Genomic DNA, 21,768 nt, shown 5'->3' with positions numbered 1-21,768 from the left:
TAAAAATCAAATGTGAAAACTAGTTGTATAGGAATATAACTAGCTTTTGCACCAGATGTTGGAAAGAAAACGCGATAAGGCAATGGAAAAGGAACTAGTAGCTTGAAGTGTCTTGTAAAATCGATACAATTTCTACACATCATTATCATGTTTCAAAATTATATATTTACAATGTCCAAGATCATTCAATCAACATTTATTACCACAACAAAGAACAATATAAAGACCTAAAAATGGGCTTGTGATCACCCTACAATGACACAAATGGGAATGTTGAAGGTACTTTCCTTGGAAACAACTTTTGAATGGTTCTAGATAATATCTACAATAAACATATGATAGATATTGTATAAAAATTCAATATTGGAAATAAGTTACAATTCTAATCAAAATCAATGTATCTATCTATCTATGATTTTTTTTATATAAAGAATAAAGTCATGAAAAGTCAAGTTGATTGTTAGGCATAGATCTCTTGATCTTGCACAAAAGTTTGTATAAAATACCATAGATGTTGTAAGCCATTGTTGAGGGAGGGGACAGATGGCAAGAGGCACAAAAAATTTGATGGCTTATTCAATTCCCCAAGGATTCTTGCAGTAATCTGCATTGTGATGATCTCCATTATTCAATGATGTCCATGTGATTTGACTACAAGAAAGTTAGGAGTGACCATATTGACTACTGTGATAGCAGTAATAATCCTCCAAAAAAATATCCCACCAAAACTAATTATAAAGTCATCCCATCATAAAGAAATATATATATAATAACATATATTAAACAAGAGGGCATGGGTCCAAGCATCACACCATACGTAAATAGGAAGCAGAGTACCAGAGCACATTCAAGCAGCCTGAAATTTTCACCACGAATCTTGGTCCTTTGCCTTCTCTAGAAGGTATGATCTTGAATGGTCTTATTCATCTCTGATACATAACCAAAATCCATGCACTAGAGTTAGAAATAACAACATGGTCACAATTCGTCGTCAATACCAGCATTGATCTGTTTCCCAATTCCTTCCTCTTCAATGCCCAAATGAGGATGGGGATGTTGTAGCCCTGGAAGTTTCAAACTTGGGTATGAGGTGCAGATCATCATATGCTTTTCTCTTTTGTGGATCAGACAAAGTATCATAAGCCTAATTTATATCAGAAAAAGGTCAGTGACTGTCTCAAGCTGGTGCAGAGGCATGACATCAAGGTGGTATTTCAGTGCCAGTCTTCCATATAAAACCCTGATATCATTGCAGGAGGCATGAAAAGAGACACCCAAAAGAGCATAGTGATCCTTTTTCCCCCTGAAAGTAATATCCCTCTTTTCTTTTGTTGCAAAACTGGCACTGATGGTTCTGCCATTGAAGCTATGAGAAGCCCTTAATACCACATTTCCAAGACTCAGTTGATTACTTGAAATTGGGTTTCTTGTGGTACTTGTTGGGAATATCAATTCCCCCATAATCAGAGGGGATTGGCCTCTGGGAGATGAGAGTGGGGAATTGATTGTGAGATACCCAAGTTTGGATTTCTTCATGATTAATTTCTGGTTTGGAAAACATGGAGACAAGGCTAATTGTATGTATGTATATATATGTACATTTTGTTAACACATAAGTTAATATTCAATTTTAGATTCACAATGGTTGATTCTATTGTAATTGAGTTATGGGGTTTTAAGTTTGTGAACCAGGATCTGAAAATGAGTGATTAAGAAGCTTAACATGGCACTCTGAATTAGTGAATGAATCTTGCGAAGAAATAGACCAAATTGTGAATCAACATTGGATGAAAGCATTCTAGTAATGAATGATGCCACATATCAGAAAGGTTCAATGTAACAGGTAAGGAGATTAACCAAATGAATATCCTTTATTGATCAAAGCTTTTTACAAAACATTCACATAATTAAAATTTGATCAAATTTTGAAATTCACAAAACTTGCTTTCCATATTAATTACATGAAACCGTTACAACAGAGACACTCTGAAAATTCCCCCATTTTTACATAAAAGAATTGGAACCTGATCACTCTATGAATTGGCATTTGAGTTTTCCAGCACAAATTTTGTCCATTCCTTTTCTATGGAAGCAATTCCCAAATCTGAAGTAGGTTGTCATAAGTCAAGGTCTCTAGCCTTATTACATTCAATAGATAACAACTATTTTTCCAAGTCTCCTCAATTTTCTTCTTGCAGATACAACTTCACAACTTCCTAGTAATGCTTGTTTGCTCAGTAATGGATTGGAAATTGTTGCTTTTGTTTTATCTAGGCCAAATTGTACTTTGCATACAGCCATGAGCTTTGCAAACATTGCAAGGGTTTGGTTGAATTTTCTGTAGAGGGGAGCTGTATTTGAAGTCTATCAAATCTGCAGTATTGTAAAACAATTTTTCTAAAAGCAATGTATGGGAGAAAATTTGTTGAACTTCTTCAAGAACTTGTCTCTAGTGAAAAAGAACTATTGGCTCAATTTAATAATGATTTAGTTGAACCAGTGCTGGAAGAATGTAATGAATACCATTTTCAACTTGAAACTCGTTTGAGAAAAATTCAAGAGGAAGGTTTGGATGTGGAAACAACTCTGAACCAAGACCATTTTGATGTTGTTGTTTATCACCTTTATTTGATGTGCAATAAACATTGCCTCATGTCTTACATGTACAACCGGGCACAAATTACACAAAGTAGTAATGATAATTATATTAATATTAGTTGGATGTTGAAATATGCTTAGAATTGATGATTTGAAACTTACACTGCTTTTGTTCTCTGTTGATTCCAATATCCTGTGCTCCAAAACATTTTTTTGTTCTTGAGATGATGTTGCCACCAACATTTTCACAACCCTTTTCCAGCAAAATATGTATTCACAAATCTATAGCAATAAATTGTCTTAGTGATCCATCCCCTGTTCCCCTGTTTTGAATAAGTCAACCTTTCTTACTAATTCCCTTCACAACAACATAATTGTGACAAAAATCCACCAGTTGTATTCTGCAGTTCACTGAAGTTTTGTGAGGATCCTCTAGCTCAAAAGTGGAGTTAATATTACTGTCACTTTTGCTGACTTTATTTAATAGATGAAAATCAAATGAAGCTATGGTGAAATCTACATTCATCTACAATATCCAAAGATAGATGGTCAAAAGGAAAAAATTCACTTGAGTATCACAGTGATACATGCCCAGATTCCCTGAATGGAAAGGTATGCTAGCTAATCTCCATGTCTAAGGATCAATGAAATTTGTATCTTCTTTGTAAAGTCCATATTACTTCATAATTTAGTCATTTGGCAGAGATGTGGTCATTTTAAAATGTGAATTAGAGTTGAAGTCCCTTTCTCCAACACGCACTAGTTAGAGAAATCGTACACAAGCTCAGACCCATCTAAACCTGGTTTGATAATTCACCTTGATGGTTCAGAGATGAACCTTCACACTTCGAGGCTACTAAACTGAAAATTTGCGGAATCTCTATGAGTTTATACAATTGCAAATTTTCAATTATAAATATGCAACCTAGAGTTTGTAATTCCCAATTTCAAGGTGTAAATTGAATCAGCATTTGTATGCTTGCTAATGTTCATATTCAATTCATCCATCCCATCATCTAAACTTTGTCACTTAAAGGTTGCCAAACTGCAAAGTTGCAAAATGCAATCTTGAGTTTACACAAATTGTTGGATATCAATTATAAATGTGCAACTTGGAGCTTCATATTTTTAGAATTTTGAGGTACACTCAACCTTGCAATGGATGGGTATGTGCTAATGTCCATATTAAATGCATCAAGTGCATCATCTAAACCCTTACTCTTCAAAGTTCTTCTAAGTTTCCAAACTGAAACTGAAGATCTAATTGACACAAATAGTATCAAATATAGATATGCAACCTCTTACTCTTCAAATTTTTTCACGGTTACCAAACTGAAATTGAATATCTTATTGACATAATAATATCAAATATAGATATGCAACCTTTTACTCTTCAAAGTTCTTCTAGGTTGCCAAACTAAAATTGCACATCTGATTGACGCAAATAATATCAAATATAGATATGAAGCATTCAACTTTCCAACCTGGAGGTAAACATGAGACTAGGTTTGAAATAAGTCTTACTAAGCATCCAATGCTACACTCACGTGGTACTATTTGGAACAACACTTACTAAAATCCATATCCAGTGGATCCAATGCACCATTACACCCACATGACAGTATATTAACATTTCTTGTAGTGTAAATACCATACAAAAATTCTTTCAAAAATGAAGTTGGTATTTTTGGAAATAATTTATTGCATATTAGTATTTGGAAAAACTCTTTGTGAAATCCATATTCATTGGATCCAATGCACCATTACACCCACATGACAGTATATTAACATTTCTTCTAGTGTAAATACCATACAAAGTTCTTTCAAAAATGAATTTGATATATTTTGGAAATGATTTATTGCATATTAGTATTTGCAACAACTCTTACTGAAATCCATATTCAGTGGATCCAATGCACCATTACCCCCACATGACAATATATTAACATTTATTGTCGTGTAAATACTATACAGAAATTCTTTCGAAAATGAAGTTGATATATTTTGGAAATGATTTATTGCATATTAGTATTTTTAGTTACCAGTGTTTACTAATGACCCTGAAATTTTTCTAGAGTCGAATAGCCTTACTATATTCGGGAGATAAAGAGCTCTTAAAAGTGAGAGAGTTGCATCTCAAAGTTAGTTGTGTTCTTTGCTTCATGTTGCATCAGTACACCCTGACACTTCATTTTATGATTCCACTAGTAAGAATAGATAATGGAATAAACCAGAACAATTTGGAGGTTGATTAATCCTTTATATCACTTTGGTTCTCTGCTAACCAATCTATAGTCCATGTGACAATCCCTGACCCCTCAAAACTATTTGATACTTGGTCTTACAAGAAAACGGTATATTATTCATGTGTAGCTATGATTTCATTCACCCTTAGTGTTTATATTTTTGGAAAAAAAAACTTGTCTTTATCTTATTAGTAGATTTACATGGTCTGAGGGTATGGTGCAAATTACTCATACCTGGACATAGCTAAAGTCTATGACCCTGTAAGAGACCAGTGGAGTCAGCTTCCTAATATGCCAACTGCCAGAGGGGATCTCATGTGTGTTGCGGTTGCAAGGGAGATATATGTACTTGGAGGATATTATGATGTGAGTAAACGTCTAGACAACCTGTCCTAGTTTTCTTTTAAAATACTATAGAAAAACAATGACAACTAATTTTCTTCATACTTTCCTAGACCAATGTTTAGTTTTTTAAACTCATGAATTTCAGAAAATGGATTGTTAGTAGTTATATACAATTAGTTTTGCATGTGTAGCTATGATTTCATTCACCCTTACTGTTTATGTTTTTGGAAAAAGGCTTGTCTTTATCTTATCAATCAATTTACATGGTTAGAGAGTATGGTGCAAATTACTCGTACCTAGCCATAGCTAAGTCTATGACCCTGTAAGAGACCAGTGGAGTCAGCTTCCCAATATTCCAACTGCCAGAGGGGATCTCATGTGTGTCGCGGTTGCAGGGGAGATATCTGTACTTGGAGGATATTATGATGTGAGTAAACTTCGAGACAACCTGTCCTAGTTTTATTTTAAAATACTATATAATCATTAATATTCCTATATAAAAACAATAACAACTGATTATCTTCATACATTCCCGGATCAATGTTTAGTTGTTTAAACTCCTGAATTTTAGAAAATTGATTATTAGTAGTTATAAATAGTTAGGTTTGAACAGATGTCTTTGGTAGTCTTGTGCCAATGGTGACTTATGTAACAAGCATCAAAATTGTGCATGTCGGGTGGATTTAATGTGAATAATTCATTTTCAAAGAAAATGGAGTTCTATAACCTCACTTCTGCAAACTGGACATCACGACCTAACCTCCTCATAGTAAGAGGAGATGCAGTAATTACACTTCTGGCCTCTCACACTTTATCATCTATGTTGCAATCAATTTACTTTCCCACCCTAAGATATAGCACCCAATTCTCTTAATACAATTAGTATCTCGGATCTCGAGTTTGAGGTTGTTTAAATAGTTTAAAACCTTATTCTTGAATCTCTTTAGAAGTTTGACCCTTTTCTATATCGTTCCTGTGATATTTCAAATCTTAATCAGTTTGACATAAAATTAGATCACTACCACTCCAAATACATGGCTGAAATCCAGTTTTCTATACAGGGAATAGCTCTGCCTTTAGGAGAGAGAATTATGCTCATTGGTGGTGAAGGCCATTATAAGGACAATAGTGATTTCAAATACCCAAATCATGTAAATGAGGTATACGAAACATATTATCTAACTAAATGCACAGAGTGAATGCTCACATATCTATATGTTTAGTAATCCACACAGATGTTCAATAAACAATAGGATCTCTTCCCATGATCTGTCAAAAAGACGCAATTTACATAGATTTGGACAATTCAACCTCTAAAGAGAATGAATTCGGCCTGCCCTTTTGGTGATGAAATTTGATTTCCTGAGGTAGAGAAGGATTGTTCTCAAAGGTTGATCAACTCAGGCTACCAAGAATTATTTTAGTCCAAAGTTGCATTAGTGTTCAACCTCTTGTATAGGATCTTTAGGTCGGCATAAAAGGCTCTATATTTCCTCAGAAAGATATCATCGCAAAAATATCACAGAATATTGAGTCTTCAAAAGTATGTTTCTCCAAAAAGTTCTCCTTGTCGTATAATTTATTAATACGACAATTTGCATATAATTGTCCCAAACACTATGGCCAGCTGGCCATTACACCAAATAACACATAATATATAATTAAGTTCCCATAAAATATTTAAGAACACAGTCAAATGGAAGGCCCAGTTGGATAAGTTATTTTCTGAACAAAATAAAAACCCTAAGTTGTGTAGTTCGAGAAAAGGGTCTTGGCCTCACAGTCGAGCACCTTGGAAAAAGAAATTAAAATCCACATAAGAACTTGGGTGATTGTATGTCGAGCAATGATTCCTAGTTTAGGGAAAACCCATATCAAGATAACTATGTCAGGGTCTAGAGGAAGAGGTGAACCTGTAAAGACTGAGCACTGTGTTAAACCCTCAAGTAGTTGGAATACTCGAGGAGGAGAAATAGAACACTATTCAACACATATCCAATACCAAAGGACAAAAAAATAAAGGAGACCTTACCTTAATCATAGAGGGTACAGGGCTCTGCCTTTTTGCTCCTATGGTCATGATGAAAACACAAGGTTAAAGAAAGAATTTGTAAAATTGATAGTAAAGAAGAAAAACAACCTAGGGTTAACTGAGAACTCTTACAGAGCATTTATATGGAAGTGAACCAATGCTTGCCCCATTTGGAAGTAGAGGAGCTTAGTCTCAGAAGGGTTTTTCACCCTCAGAAACTTTTGGGAGAGCGGTATCTGAGAAAATAAGCACAAAAACAAATATAAGCACTGAAATTTGCAAAGAATGGAAAATAATATTGATCTATCTTAAAAACCTACCAATTAAAAAAGACACTTACATGTTTCTGCCAAAAAAAGGAACGAAGAACCTAACCTAGAGAAGTAGACCCTGTAAGACTGCCATCGCTTTATAATACCAAAGTCATGGAAGTCGAGCGAGAGAAAAGAGTAACAAAGAACTGGTTACTACAAGGGAAAAGCACATACATAAGTGTAACAAAGGTAGGAAGGTTGCAAAGCTCATTCCAAATGAGTGAAAGAGCAAGGCCGGAGTTGTCCATAAGAGAAATAACCACACCTGGCATATCAGAAGATTACTTGTATTAGCTGGGTAGTCGGAGAAAGCCTGAAATAACCTAGATAACCTTCGTGCATGCATACCTATACACCATTAACAAAGAAATGTAAGCGGGGTATTGAGGACGCATCAAGAAAATATATAAAGCGACTATCCAATAGAGAAGACTGTGAAACTCACCTGTAATAAATAACTTATGTGCAAAATGAAACCCAGGATGAAAGAAAACATGTGTATAAAACCCGAAGTTGGTTCTCATGTTCGAATTGAGAAAAATGCAAGAGGGTTGACTCCATGCACAAGTAACAAAGGGTTTTCCTCTCAACCCTGTTGGGGATTTTCCTCAAATAACAGGACACGCTGAATCTAGAGAATTTCCTTCTCAATCAGAGACCACAAAGAAATAACCACACCTTGCATATAAAAAGAGCATATATATTAGCTGGGTAGTGGGAGGAAGCCTGAAATAACTGAGATAACATTCGTGCGTGTGTACCTATACACCATTAACAAAAGAATGTAAGCAGGGTATTGAGGATGCATCGGGAAAATATATAAAGCAATTGTCCGACAGATAGGACTGTGGACATCATCTATAACAAATAACCTATGTCTAGAATGAAACGTCGGATAAAAGAAATCCTGTGTACAAAATCCCAAGTCGATATTCATGCCCCAAACGAAAGAAAACATGTGTACAAAATCCCAAGTCGATACTCATGCCCCGGACGAAAGGAAACCTATGTACAAAACCCCAAGTAGATACTCATGCTCAGATTAAGAACAACGCTAAATGGTTGACTCGAAACAATGTAAAGATGCCCACCAGTGTTAAAGCTCTAGGCACTCGTCCTGCTCCAGCTTTTGAACTGAGAAGAAAAGAGAACCATTCCTGAGCATTCCATAGGTAAAGTTAGATTAATCAAGGAAAATCTAGAGTAATTAGTTGAAAACCTAGAAGAGGATGTATAAAACAATGAACTTACCCAAGTAACCAAATTTTTTATGAGATCTCAAAACTAGACCTCAACTTATTTGACATCCTTAAGGCTCCAAATACACCAATAGAGGGTCGCAGGCATATGATGAAATTATTCCTTCAAGATTGTGTGAGTTTCACCTGCAAGAGAAAAGGAATTCCAACGAAACCCTATAAACCAAATCCAGAAGACACCCACAAGTTCAATATTTTTCATTTGATCCAATACGCTCCACAGGGCCAAGGCCTACACAATGGCCAACAGATTCAAGCAAGATCCTGGATGACACAAGTCCTCGCCACTCCCATGTGACATCTTAGAGTGGACATGGATCGTAGAACAGTGTTTCAGAAAACCTATGGAAGAGGTAAGATAGGTATAGTTTTAGTTATAACGAGAACTTTAATCTAATGGTGGCAAACATTTTAATCGTCTAACATCAAATCAGACAGATCATAGTAATGGCAAACATTTTAATCGTCTAACATCAAATCAGACAGATCATAGTAAGACACATAAAGCAAGAGGGGAGTTGATTTCAAAGGGGAATGGCTTACGGCATAATAACTAAATTATATTAAAAAATAAATTATAATTAAAATAAAATAAAAAATTTATACATATTGTTCATTTGATTTAAAAATACAAAACTATTAAAAAACATTATGGAGCATTGCATTGATATTTCAATTATTTCAAATAAAATAATCAAAGATGTTGTATGTAAAGTAAATATTAAGCATTATGGCATAAATCAATGATTTACTTAGTGTCTTTTCATCTTGTGCATTGAATATCACTTTATTTTCATCCAATCAACAAGAAAATGCATTGAGTGAATCATTAGCTTAATGCATGATAGTGATGAATGTGTTTCACTTTTAATAAAATCAATAATTCATTACATGTTTATAATAATTCTAATATTAAATAAAAAATGTAATTAGAAAAGTAAAAATATATGAAATGAAATGGGTTTAATTTGGCTAAAAAAACATATATAATTACAAATTATCTTTAATTATATAAATTGAACAGAAATAATGTTTAGCAAATCTAAAATATTAACTTTTCAATCAATTCAAAAGTATTTATAACATGATCTACATTATACACTTTCTTCCGACCAATTCAAAAATGTAATATTAACAATAAAATTGTTAAATAATAATTAAAATAACTAATTTTCAATTCACACTTATTATATAAAACTATAACATCAGGGTTGGAGTCTCCCCTAAAACTTCTTATGATAGCCCAAGATTGAAGGCCCAGAGACATCTGGCAAGAGTGAGACTCTGCCCCTTATAGATCACCAACTAGTTATTCTAGGTGGCATGGTTTTCCTTGATTAAGGGCTCTTACAAACCACCAGCAAATTATTATAGGTGACATGATTTTCTTTAATTAACAATGATAAATCAACCAAAAATAATTATAGTCACTGTTAATTTAACAACTAAATTACGATAAATTTTCTCACCTATAAAAAACATAACATTTTTAACTAAATATCTTTATAAATTTTAAACTCACACATTCAAAAAATAATCCACACTCGAAAAAACATATAACATACTATTCCTCCGACTTGCAACATGTCGTTTATTCTATTCTCTCTAGTTACAATATGCCGTTTATTCTGGATATAATATTAATACCATTAACTTTACTTCTTTTTAAAAGCTTTGCTTCTTTTAAAAATGAATATCCGTTTAGAATATTTATCGTGGACTTGTTTGAGCCGGCTATAATTTCATTTGTATTGCGATTTTATTATCTAAATTAGATTTTTTTTTTAAATTTACACTGAGTGTTTGAATAAAAATGTTGGAAATAGATTCAGTATTTTCAAGAGTTTTGGAGAACTTGAAATTTGAAAGCTGTAATTTGAATTTTAAAAAAAAATTGTCAGATTTAGTCAAAATTGTTAAACACACATGGACAGTAAAGACAATATGAATGATAAAACATGCGAGTTTATTTTTTATTAACAATAGATATACATTTATAGTGCAAATATGTGACTCTTGGGTTTCAGATCCCAAGGTCTCTTGGACTCCTTTTGTCCATTCGACTTCCACACTAACCCACTTAGGATTGGGTGTCCAACATTCCCCCCTTAATCCGAAGGGTTATGTATGAGTCCAAGAAGAGAGCTGTAATACAAAATGTGCAAAAAAATGCATGGCAGCACTAGGCTGAATGTGCTCTATGAAATGTTGGTAAAAAGGGCGATGGTTTAAGGATGACCACCAACATTGGAACGCTTAGTGCGGTTCCCGGAACTCTTCCAAAACTGGCAAGAAACTGAAGTTTTCTGCTAGAGGAAGTGTTCTCAATCTGTGATGGTTTAAGGATGACCAACAACTCTGGAATGCTTAATGCAATTCCTGGAACTCTTCCAAAACTGGCAAGAAGCTGGAGTCTTCTGCTAGAGGAAGTGTTCTTAATCTGTGATGGTTTAAGGATGACCAACAACTCTGTGATTCCTGGAACTCTTCCAAAACTGGCAAGAAGCTGGTGTCTTCTGCTAGAGGAAGTGTTCTAGATTGCCAACTGAAGGCATGTTCAGGGGCATCTTTGTCTCTGGCTACAACTCTGAAACTGGTGTGGCAAGTTGTGGCTCAGGCTCGCTTGATGTGACTTTGAAGCTTGTAGATGACCATCATTTCCCCCCCTGTCAGATACAAGGTGAGATGATGGAGAAAACTCAACTGCAAGACTGTTCAATACTCTGGAACAAGTTCTGACATGTGTTTGGAATATCTTCTTGGCCGTTGATGCCCATTGCCAAGAAGCGATCCATCCAAGATGAATCTTTGTTCTTGCAGGACGTTTGTTTTTGAAGCATCTGTTTGAAGAATGAGTGGTTTTATGACAGTGCTCACATGGATGAAGATCAAAATAGTGATCTTTCAAATGGCCAACTCGGTCACAGTGTTGGCATTTCACGATCTGTTGTTGTTGTTGTTGTTGCGAAAGAGGGGCAGATTCTGGAACAGCTGAAGCTGAACTGTCATGAGAAGCAGGTGAACTGTCATCAATGAATCTAGCACTCTGAAACTGAATGGGTTTGGCATAGTCTGGAATATGAAAGGACAAGTCCTTGTCATATCCAAGACCAGTTCTGTGCTTGTTGTGGACAAGCTGTTCCCAAGGTCTGATGATGGGCTTGGGAAGTGCAGATTGAGTTTCTGCATCTGCATGTACAACTGCTGCTTTATTTGAATGAACTGTAACATTATTAACATGCTGCTGATGGGTGGTTGTCTTAATGTTCTGAACAAAAACAGGTTCAGAATGGTGTCTATTTTGATGTAGCTCTTCTTGCTGTAGCTGTGATTCAAGCTGCAAAAAATCGATTTTTTCTTGTGCATTTTGCAAATAAGTTTGAATGTCAAAAAGAGTTTCTTTGTTGACTTTTACCATCCCATCAACAGTGAAATGAATTAGGATATTCAGTAACTTTAATGCATCTTCAAGTCTGGTCATTTCCTTCACCTCTGTCTTTGTGAGCTGCCTGAACACAATGATTTCATCCAAACGATTCAAGAACTCAGGCCGAAAATATTGTTTCATTTCTTCATTCACAAGACTCTTAATCCTTGTTTAACTGCTGTCCTTTTCCCCATAATCAAGATCGAACCCAATTCTAGCTCCTCCTTTCTCAATCACGCTGCTTCCTACATTAGATGTCATAATCAAAAGAGTGTTCTTGAAATCTACAGTTCTACCCTTACTATCAGTTAATCTTCCATCTTCTAGAATTTGAAGCATCATATTGAATACATCAGGATGAGCCTTCTCAATCTCATAAAAAAGGACCACTGTATAGGGTCGCCTTCTCACAGCTTCAGTCAGCTGTCCTCGTTCACTGTAACCAACATATCCTGGGGGTGAACCAATCAATTTTGAGACAGTATGCCTCTCCATAAATTCACTCATATCCAACCGTATCATTGCCTCCTCTGAACCAAAATAATAAGCTGCTAGTGCCTTCGCAAGCTCTGATTTTCCAACACCAGTTGGACCTGAGAAAATAAAACTCGCAATTGGCCTGTTGGGATTTTTCAAACCAACTCGTGCTCGACGAATAGCTCGACTGATTGCTTTTACAGCTTCATCTTGCCCTATGACACGGTGATGAAGAGTTTCCTCCATCTTCAAAAGTCTGTCAGACTCATCAGTTGATACCTTTTCAACAGGAATATCTGTCCATGAAGATACAATATGTTCAATGTCTGCCTCTGTCACTGTTGGACCCTCATCATTTGCCTCACTCTCAGCTTTTGATTTTTCTTTACCCTTCTCTGTTATAGCAACAATATGTGCCTTCAACTCCATCTCCCGGTCATGTAGCTCTCCAGCCTTTTCAAAGTCCTGGCTTCGAACAACTTCATTCTTTTCTTTTGTTATTTTTCTAAGTTGTTTTTCAAGCTCTCTGGCCTCCTCAGGAAGCTGTGCATGCCTCAATCTCACTCGAGAACCAGCCTCATCAATCAGATCAATTGCTTTGTCAGGAAGGAAACGATCACTGATATATTGATACGACAACTTTGCAGTAGCCACCAAAGACTCATCAGTATAACGAAGCTTGTGATGAATCTCATATCGCTCACGTAAACCTTTCAGTATCTGTATCGTTTCATCAACAGTTGGCTCTGGCACTTGTACTGGTTGGAATCTCCTCTCTAGTGCTGGGTCCTTCTCAATGAGTTTCCTGTATTCATCCAAGGTGGTGGCTCCAATACACTAAAGTTCACCTCGTGCAAGAGATGGTTTCAGAATATTGGCTGCATCAATTGCACCTTCTGCTGCACCTGCTCCAATCAAAGTATGAACTTCGTCTATGAAGAGTATAATCTCATCACTCTGTTTGATCAATTTCTTCAATCTTTCTTCAAACTCTCCACGATACTTGGTACCAGCAACAAGTAAACCCATATCTAAAGTGATGACCTTTTTACCCTTGATTGTCTCTGGAACATCTCCAGAAGCTATTCGCTGCGCAAGTCCCTCAGCAATAGCTGTTTTTCCTACACCAGGCTCACCAATAAGACAAGGATTATTTTTTGTATGGCGTCCCAGTATTTGAGTAACACGTTCTATTTGTGGCTGCCATCCAACTACTGGATCAAGCTTGCCTTCCTCTGCCAGTTTTGTCAAATTCGTTCCATATACCTCAAGAGTCGGCATCTTGTTGCTGCTGCTACCGCCTCCAACTCCAGCACCAACAGCTTCTGTACTTTCTCCAACCATCCGAATTACCATTCGACAATTCTGTTAACTGTCCATCGTTCGCGTTACAAACCATAAACCCTTGCCATTCGTACCTTTTTCAAACCACAACTGTAAACACCTGATTGATTGAGTAGAGGAATGAGAGTTTACAGCACCAGCGTAGCTCAAATTGATACAGACGGTCGCACAGTAATGGAGAACGGGGAAGGCACAACCTCTTCCCCTGGGGCCAGCTAATAACTCCTCTCAAGCATTTGGACGCAAGAAGACACCGCAGACGTATCCGGGGCTGCTACGGACGTCGAGCTTCTAAAACGGGCCTGGAGAAATGAGAAAGCTGCTCCAGAAATCCTTACCTTCTAGAATGACCTGGTTCAGCGCTCTAGAGAGAAAATACAATTGTTGGAAGAGGCTATCGAATCCTTTGCCGAGAGTGGAGCTGACGACCTTATGCTATCGCTGTACCACATGGATTTTGGACCGCACACTATTTTTGCTGAGGTCCTACCATGTCATTTTTTTTTAATCTATATTGTTACGATTGGATCAGTGCTGAAGAACTCATACAAGGCAGGTGAAGCGTCCCTCAAGTTTTTCCACTAGTCTGTTAATCTGCTTGGGGGCAAGCACAACCCTTATGCCTGGAATCTGCTTGTCGATGTTCTTGGCAATAACAAGATGTTTGATGCAATGTGGGATGCAGCAAAATCCGTGAAGGCCGATGGGATTCTCTCCCGCTAGACCTTTGCTACTATTTTTACTTTCTATGCAATGGCAGAGAAGGCGAACGAGGCGATGATGACTTTTGAGGCAATGATGACCGTTTCAACAATGGTTCATGACATATGTCAATGGAACAAGCTTCAGAGCAAACGTTACATAACTTTCAACGCAATTTTAACAGCTTCTCAAACGTTTTAGGATCAGCAGAAGTTCAATTCTTCATTCCAATAATTAATCAATACATGGAGACCTTTTATATCAACCCACGAACATGGATTTCAACGCACAGTGAATCACATACTATGCATCGAATATTTACACTGTGAACCGAATCACACCATTCATATACACCATAAATCGAATAGCATACTATGAATCGAATCACGCCTTTCTACTGCCGTGAGTAACAGAACGTTCCAGCGATTCATTTCTGAAAGGTAACAGGCAACCTCATAATTCTCAGGACAATCCTCATACTCCACATGAGATTGTAGCAGACCGCAGGTAATGGCAGGCACTCAACGCATTCAAACAGGTGGTCAGACAGCGCAACAGAAGAGCAGGAGAATAATGTCGGACCAGCGTTCAAATGTCAGGTTTGTATGGAGCATAGCGCAGGGAATATAAATAGAATATGGCAGAAAACGGTTATAGAGAGTGCACAGAGCGTAGGAAAGAATATGGTGCAGAATGAGGAATACAAAGCTCAATAAGGTGGCAATTCTGATAACTCTGATTAGTAGAAAGACAGAACTGACATGTAGGTAAAGACCACAAAACAAGTGGCTCAAATATGAGCAGGGCCAGAATTCGCCCGCTCTGATACCATGTTAAACACACATGGACAGTAAAGACAATATGAAAGATAAAACATGCGAGTTCATTTTTTATTAACAATAGATATACATTTATAGTACAAATATGTGACTCTTGGGTTTCAGATCCCAAGGTCTCTTGGACTCCTTTTGTCCATTCGACTTCCACACTAACCCACTTAGGATTAGGTGTCCAACAAAAATCATACTTAAAAAACAAGTTTTTTATGTTGATTTTGAGAAATTCTTTTGGAATATTGTGTAGTATTACTGAAGTGTTTGACGTTTAAGGAGACGTCAAACACTTCACCCATCTTCAGAGATAAAAAACTATATTATTATTATTATTGATGTGAAAATCACAAACAAATAAATAAAATCAAAAGATATAAGATAATCAAGTTGTATATGGAATATGTCTTAAAACACGTTAACGACTCAAAACATAAAGACATCTCACAAGAGTGAAAATATGCTCCCTTGACCACCAAGGAAATGACGTGATTTTCCTTGAATAACAGTGATAAATCAACCTACATTCACAACTAACATCAAAAAATAACTTTCATTACTGCTTTTTTAACATACCAAAAAAACAGCAATCGCCCAAAAAAGACAGCAATCGCCTGCAACACAAAAACCCATCATACAAGACCAAACCACGTACCGCCGTTACAATTATTTCAGTCATCATGCAACACAAAAACCCGTCATACAAGACCAAACCACGTACCGCCGTTACAATTATTCAGTCCTTAATCTCTACTGTCTTTCCTCCATTCACGTTGCATCTGCCCACAATATTTCTTGAAAGGGAATGTTAAAATTCTAACTGTAGCGCCATGACAATACAGTAACCCTGTACATTATCCGGCTGCATTAAAGTATGTCAGGTTCATAATTTTACAATTACTTCGAACTCTTAAGTTGTACTCGTCGCATTTTTCTGACATAAATTGGCTGTAAATTTCATTGCCAGAACGCGGTTTCATATCCTTCGGGAAGGGCTGCAGATGGGCGCCGACAGAAGCGGCAAAGCGAATATAATTCTGAAAGACATTGAAATATATCTCTGACATATACTTTATGATCTGTTTCAAATCCAAGTGTCATAGATAACACTTTATGATCTGTTTCAAATCCAAGTGTCATAGAGAATCCATTAAATCATGTATACGACAAATATATTTTTATATCATTAAATCTATATTATTTATATGTTATTATTTTATTTTATTTTTATTTTAAAAATTCCAAAAATCTACTCCATGATAAACTACTTTCATTTGATTAATAATATATACAGTTGTATTAATAACAAAATAGACAATAATATTTTGATATAAAATTATATTTATAAAAATAGTTCATTAAGGTTTTTTTGAATTTTGAAAATCCAATTTTCTTTTATTTGAAAATTTGTTGTTTCTTTTCCAACCATTGAAATGAAACAATAAAAGAGTTTATAGTTTCCCAAAAAACCAATTTATTTTAATAAAAATCTACATACATATTTGCAAGGAATTAATGGGTACATATTTAAAAGGAATTAATGGGTACCACAAAGTCATTAATGGGTACCTTCAATGGATTATTGTACAACACCAAATAGACTAATTAACATTAAAAACAAGTCTTGGAAAAGGGCTCTAAATGCAAGGATTCCCCTTTTTAAATAAAACGTTCACAAAAATTCTACCGAATTTGCAAGGATTCTCCCTTTCTAAATAAAACTTGCACAAAAATTCTACCGAATTTGCAAACAAAACCCGTTTGTGACAAATTTTCAATTTAAATTTAAGAGACATTAATGGGTAGTGTAAGAACATTGCAATTTATATTTAAGATCCATTAATGGGTATTGTAAGAAAATTGCATCGTCATTTAGACGGTCATGTACTAATACATATGGATGGGATAGAAAGTTAATATTTAGAAAAGGTTGTTTTTGAGATTTTATGGCAAGGTATATTATAGATTTTTTTTCAATTGAAAAAAATATTTTTGGAGCAATTCTCAAGTATATATTGTCTTAACTAAGATTGGATCAAACCTCCACACCTAATCATTGGACCACATCTTCACGACATGTACACTATACATATATGGAGAGCAAATTAATTAATTTACCTAGAAAATATGGCAAGAAAATTTAGTGAAGAAAGGTAAAGAGGATTGTCACAAGAAAGCTTATCAACATGCACTATGCATGATGGACAAAGTGCATAAAGGAATTGACTAGTTTTTATAGATTTGAGTGCTTAAGTTATGCCAGTCCTCTCTTTTGACGATATTTTGCTATGATAAAATATCAAATCCCCACCATAATAAACCTATTTCATGCCTTGGCAGTATTTTTCTATGATAAAATATCAAATCCCCACCATAATAAACCTATCTCATGCCCCTTTTGTTACATTTTGAATTTAATTTGATCAATAAACCACTTCTTAATGTATTTTGTTATTATTTTTTTGTTTTTGCAATTTCATGAAAATGTTTGAATTATAAATTTAGTTTACAGTTTTTTTACTAGAAAGTAACCCTTTTCATAAATTTTCATCTGTTTTCATACTTGCAATCCAATTGGGAAAAACATAGACATGAGTTTTGTTGGCCATGATCTTGAGATATAGAGATACAATCAACACACGGTTAACATGGCTACCCTGCCTACTAAAACACATATTTTGTGAAGAAATTCACCCAAATCTGAAAAAACACGATTTTCCCATGATTTTGATGATGAGAAAGTCAAAATCTATCTATAAGGAGGCTCATATTAGTCTCTTGTTACACACAAAGATATTTGTTAGTAATTTATTTCAAATTTTGTGTATAAAAGAAAAACTAGTGAGCTTACTATACAACTTTTAGATTCCAAACTCTTAGATTTCTAATGTGATCTTAATCTTTAGAAATTTATTGTTGGAGCTTTGATTTAAGCATCATTATCAACAATATACGTAGTCCTTGTGAGTTTTACTAGTTAGTAGCCTTTTGTGTACATGCTAAGGCATGAATGGCCCCCATTGTCTCAACGTGTTCATTTATTTGCATTGTTGTTCATAACTATAGATGTTGGTACATATTTGGTGTAATTTTCTTTCAATCTTATACATACGTATGCAAGTAAATCTTTACTTTCATGAAATTTTAACTATCTTGTCCATACTTGTTCATAACTCCCTGTTTTGAATCATCAACCTTGTTACTTTTAGTCATCATATTTTCACTATCGTTCATGAAAAAATTGAGGCTTTATCAAGTCTTTTTATTATAAATTAGCCAATTTGTTTGAAAAAAGATTATTGATAAACTAGGTAAAAGATTAGGAGAGCCTCTCTTTCAAGAAAAGGCCCTAATGCATGCATATATTATCAAACTAGTCTTCCATGAAGCATTGTAATCTTGTTTTCCACATATTAGTAAATGTCTTGAGAAACAAACTTATTTATTTTTCGGTTAGAAGAATAAGATTGTCCATCCATTGAGAAATACCGTAATGCATGCAAATTCCACCAAAGTAGATTTACTCAAGTATTATTTCCATTTTTGAGTATGTCCTTTTATTTTAATACTTGAAATCAACTATGATGATAAGTACAAGACTAAGGCATCAACCATTGTAATTCTTTGAATCCAAAGAAACTACAATTTATGGAACACTAGTTCATTCTTGATCTTCCAAAATATTTTAAGTAATCTTTTATTTTCAAGAAGTGTGAACAGTTTATTTTAGTTGTTTGGGTTGTTAAATCATAGTTTTGTTTCCTGCTTTCTTGATTTTATCAGCTCAAGAGTTTTAGAATGTAGTTTGCTAAATTTTCTACTAGTTAACTTAAGAAACCTAGCTCTAATCTTCAAGGGAAGTAATATTCTTCTATTTATTAAATTGACAAAAAATCTAAGACTAATTCCTTACATACAATTATGTGCTTCTAAGTTTACGAACACCTAGATTGATTAAAATACCATGTTCTAATTTATGTCAATTAGATTGACAAGCCACATGCAAATCCAAGGAATTGGGCATTCCACATTTGAGGGTTGTGATGGATGGTATAATTTTATTCCTACACATTTGTGGAGTGTAACAACACCGAGTTAAAAGTTCATGTAATAAATTTAATAAATGGAAAATGAGCCCAAGGTCATGGGAAACGTATTCCAAGTTGAATGTTGGGAAAAACTTCCTAGTGAGTATTCATTTGGTTTATTATGGCTAAGGGAAATTGGTGAAGGCTTAGAAAAGGGAAGAGGCATTAATTAGAATTTTATTTATGAAATAAAGGAAAAGAAGAGAAAAGGAAGGTAAAAGGTCACAATTTGCATGTGAGGAAGAAATTGAAGGAAAATGGAGTAAAATTAAAGAAAATGGAGGCCTCATTAATAAAAAGGCTTCTGAGAATTAGTTGACAGCATTTTCACAGCTTTGGGTTGGAGCTCTCACTCTCTCTATTCTCTCTCTCTCATACTCTTGCACACTTAGAGAATTCTTGGATCACTCTAACATTGGAGAAAGGAAGGAAAAGGAAAGGAAGCAAGGATCAAGAAATGAAGAGTTGGATCAAGTGACTACAAAGGGATTACTTGCTGGTATTAAGTTGCATGTATGATTTCCTTGCTAGTTTTGGCATGCATGGTACATGCATGTGTGTATTTTGTTCTCTTGCTATAATTGGCATGGGATTTTCTTGGTGTGATAGTAGTTTCATCTTTTCCTTTCCATTTTTGGATAGCCATGTTGTGATGGGGTTATTTCATTTGGTTGAGTTGAATTTCTAGATGGTTTTGGAACTGGGTGAGGAGGTCTTAGGAAAATTCCCCAAGGGCCTAGGAATCCCTTGACCGGTATTGGCAGGATACACAGTAAATCTTGAAGGTGGAGACGAGAAAATTCCTCAAGGTATTGGTGAACAAATTCAGAGGCATCTGTGCTTGTTTAGGCCTAGTGATCCCTTGACTAGTAATGGCGAGATTGCAGTAAAGTCTGGTAGTGTATGTTTCTTGTTTGGACCTAGAAATACCTTGAATGATAATGGTAGGATACACGATAAAGCTTGGTTGTATAGATTAGGATTTCAGACCTAGAAATTCCTTGACCAGTAATGGTTGGATACATAGTAAAACTTGAGGAATCATCGATTGTTTTTATTGTGAGTCCCACATTCATGCTTGGAATATGGTGCGGGGGTGATTGGATAAAAGAAATATTTAGCCTAGCCCAATCTATGGTCGTGTGGTATGTGAAAGTCCCTGACATGGTTGGTTTTTGCATATGTTAATAAGAGATATTTTCCTGTTCCATTTCATGAGTATTTATAATTTCTATGATGTGGCTTTGATGGTTGTTCTAGCATTGTTATTATTTTGGTTATATGTTGGTTATAAGCATGGTTTTATGCCATACTTTAGTTATGGCTCTCATCGTGTTTGGATTAGTAAATTAATGGATTATGAATGCATGGCATAATATATGTTATTGTAGCTATTGTGACAGGGAATTAGACCATCTTGACGATTCTCAGATAAGTATCATACCCCTATTGTTATAGACAATTTTGTGCCTTACAGCAACAGGCATGAATTGTCAATAATCCAAGGGATCCAAAGTTCCCTAAACATGATGTTCCTACCCCTAGAGGAACAAGGTCAGCAAACCAACAGCTCTCAGATCAGTTCTCCACCTGAAAACACTAAAAAACAAGCAATCCTAAAATCAAAGCAGGTGCTCCACTAGGCTTCTGCGCTGAAACTCAGGTCCTCCATGGTGTACCTGCGTTGCAAAGCAAGTGGAACAAAGGCCACCTGCGCTGAGCGAGATGGGACAAGTGGCACACTGAGTCATTACTCCAAAAATGACACTTGGATTAGGGATTTCGCCTTGTGATGAGTCAGAGGCTCTGTTTCTCCAAGTGGAAGCAAGGTTCTCCAAGTGGACTCAAGAACTGAACATCAACTAAAGATTAACTGAAGAGAGAGAGGACACAAGGCAGCTACACATCAGTTGCAAGCTGACTCATCCTTTCTCAATTCATCTATATATTGAGCTCTCTCCTATGAGCTCAGGAGGCTGGAATTTTGTGCAAAGTAATGCTATGCTGTTGGTTTCACTATAGAGCTATTGGGTGATTGCTTGAGGGAGGTGAAGAGGAGAAATTCTTTCTGCTGGGAGGTGTTGCTGGATTAGGACCTTCAATGGT

The 21,768-nt window shown here is 35.5% G+C and overlaps 2 pseudogenes; both read right to left on the bottom strand.

Moving 5' to 3' along the window:
- Positions 1-991: 991 nt before the first annotated feature.
- LOC149265342 (chaperone protein dnaJ 11, chloroplastic-like) lies at positions 992-1,536 on the bottom strand (annotated as a pseudogene).
- Positions 1,537-7,349: 5,813 nt separating this feature from the next.
- Positions 7,350-14,054, bottom strand: LOC149265341 (ATP-dependent Clp protease ATP-binding subunit ClpA homolog CD4B, chloroplastic pseudogene; annotated as a pseudogene).
- Positions 14,055-21,768: the final 7,714 nt, after the last annotated feature.

The sequence above is a fragment of the Pinus tabuliformis genome, chromosome 6, assembly GCF_031772625.1.
Source record: "Pinus tabuliformis cultivar Carrire ecotype Pingquan chromosome 6, CPIR1, whole genome shotgun sequence".
Lineage (NCBI taxonomy): Eukaryota > Viridiplantae > Streptophyta > Pinopsida > Pinales > Pinaceae > Pinus > Pinus tabuliformis.
The sequence above is the reverse complement of the archived record's forward strand: the minus strand, read 5'-3'. Positions and strand labels throughout refer to the sequence as shown.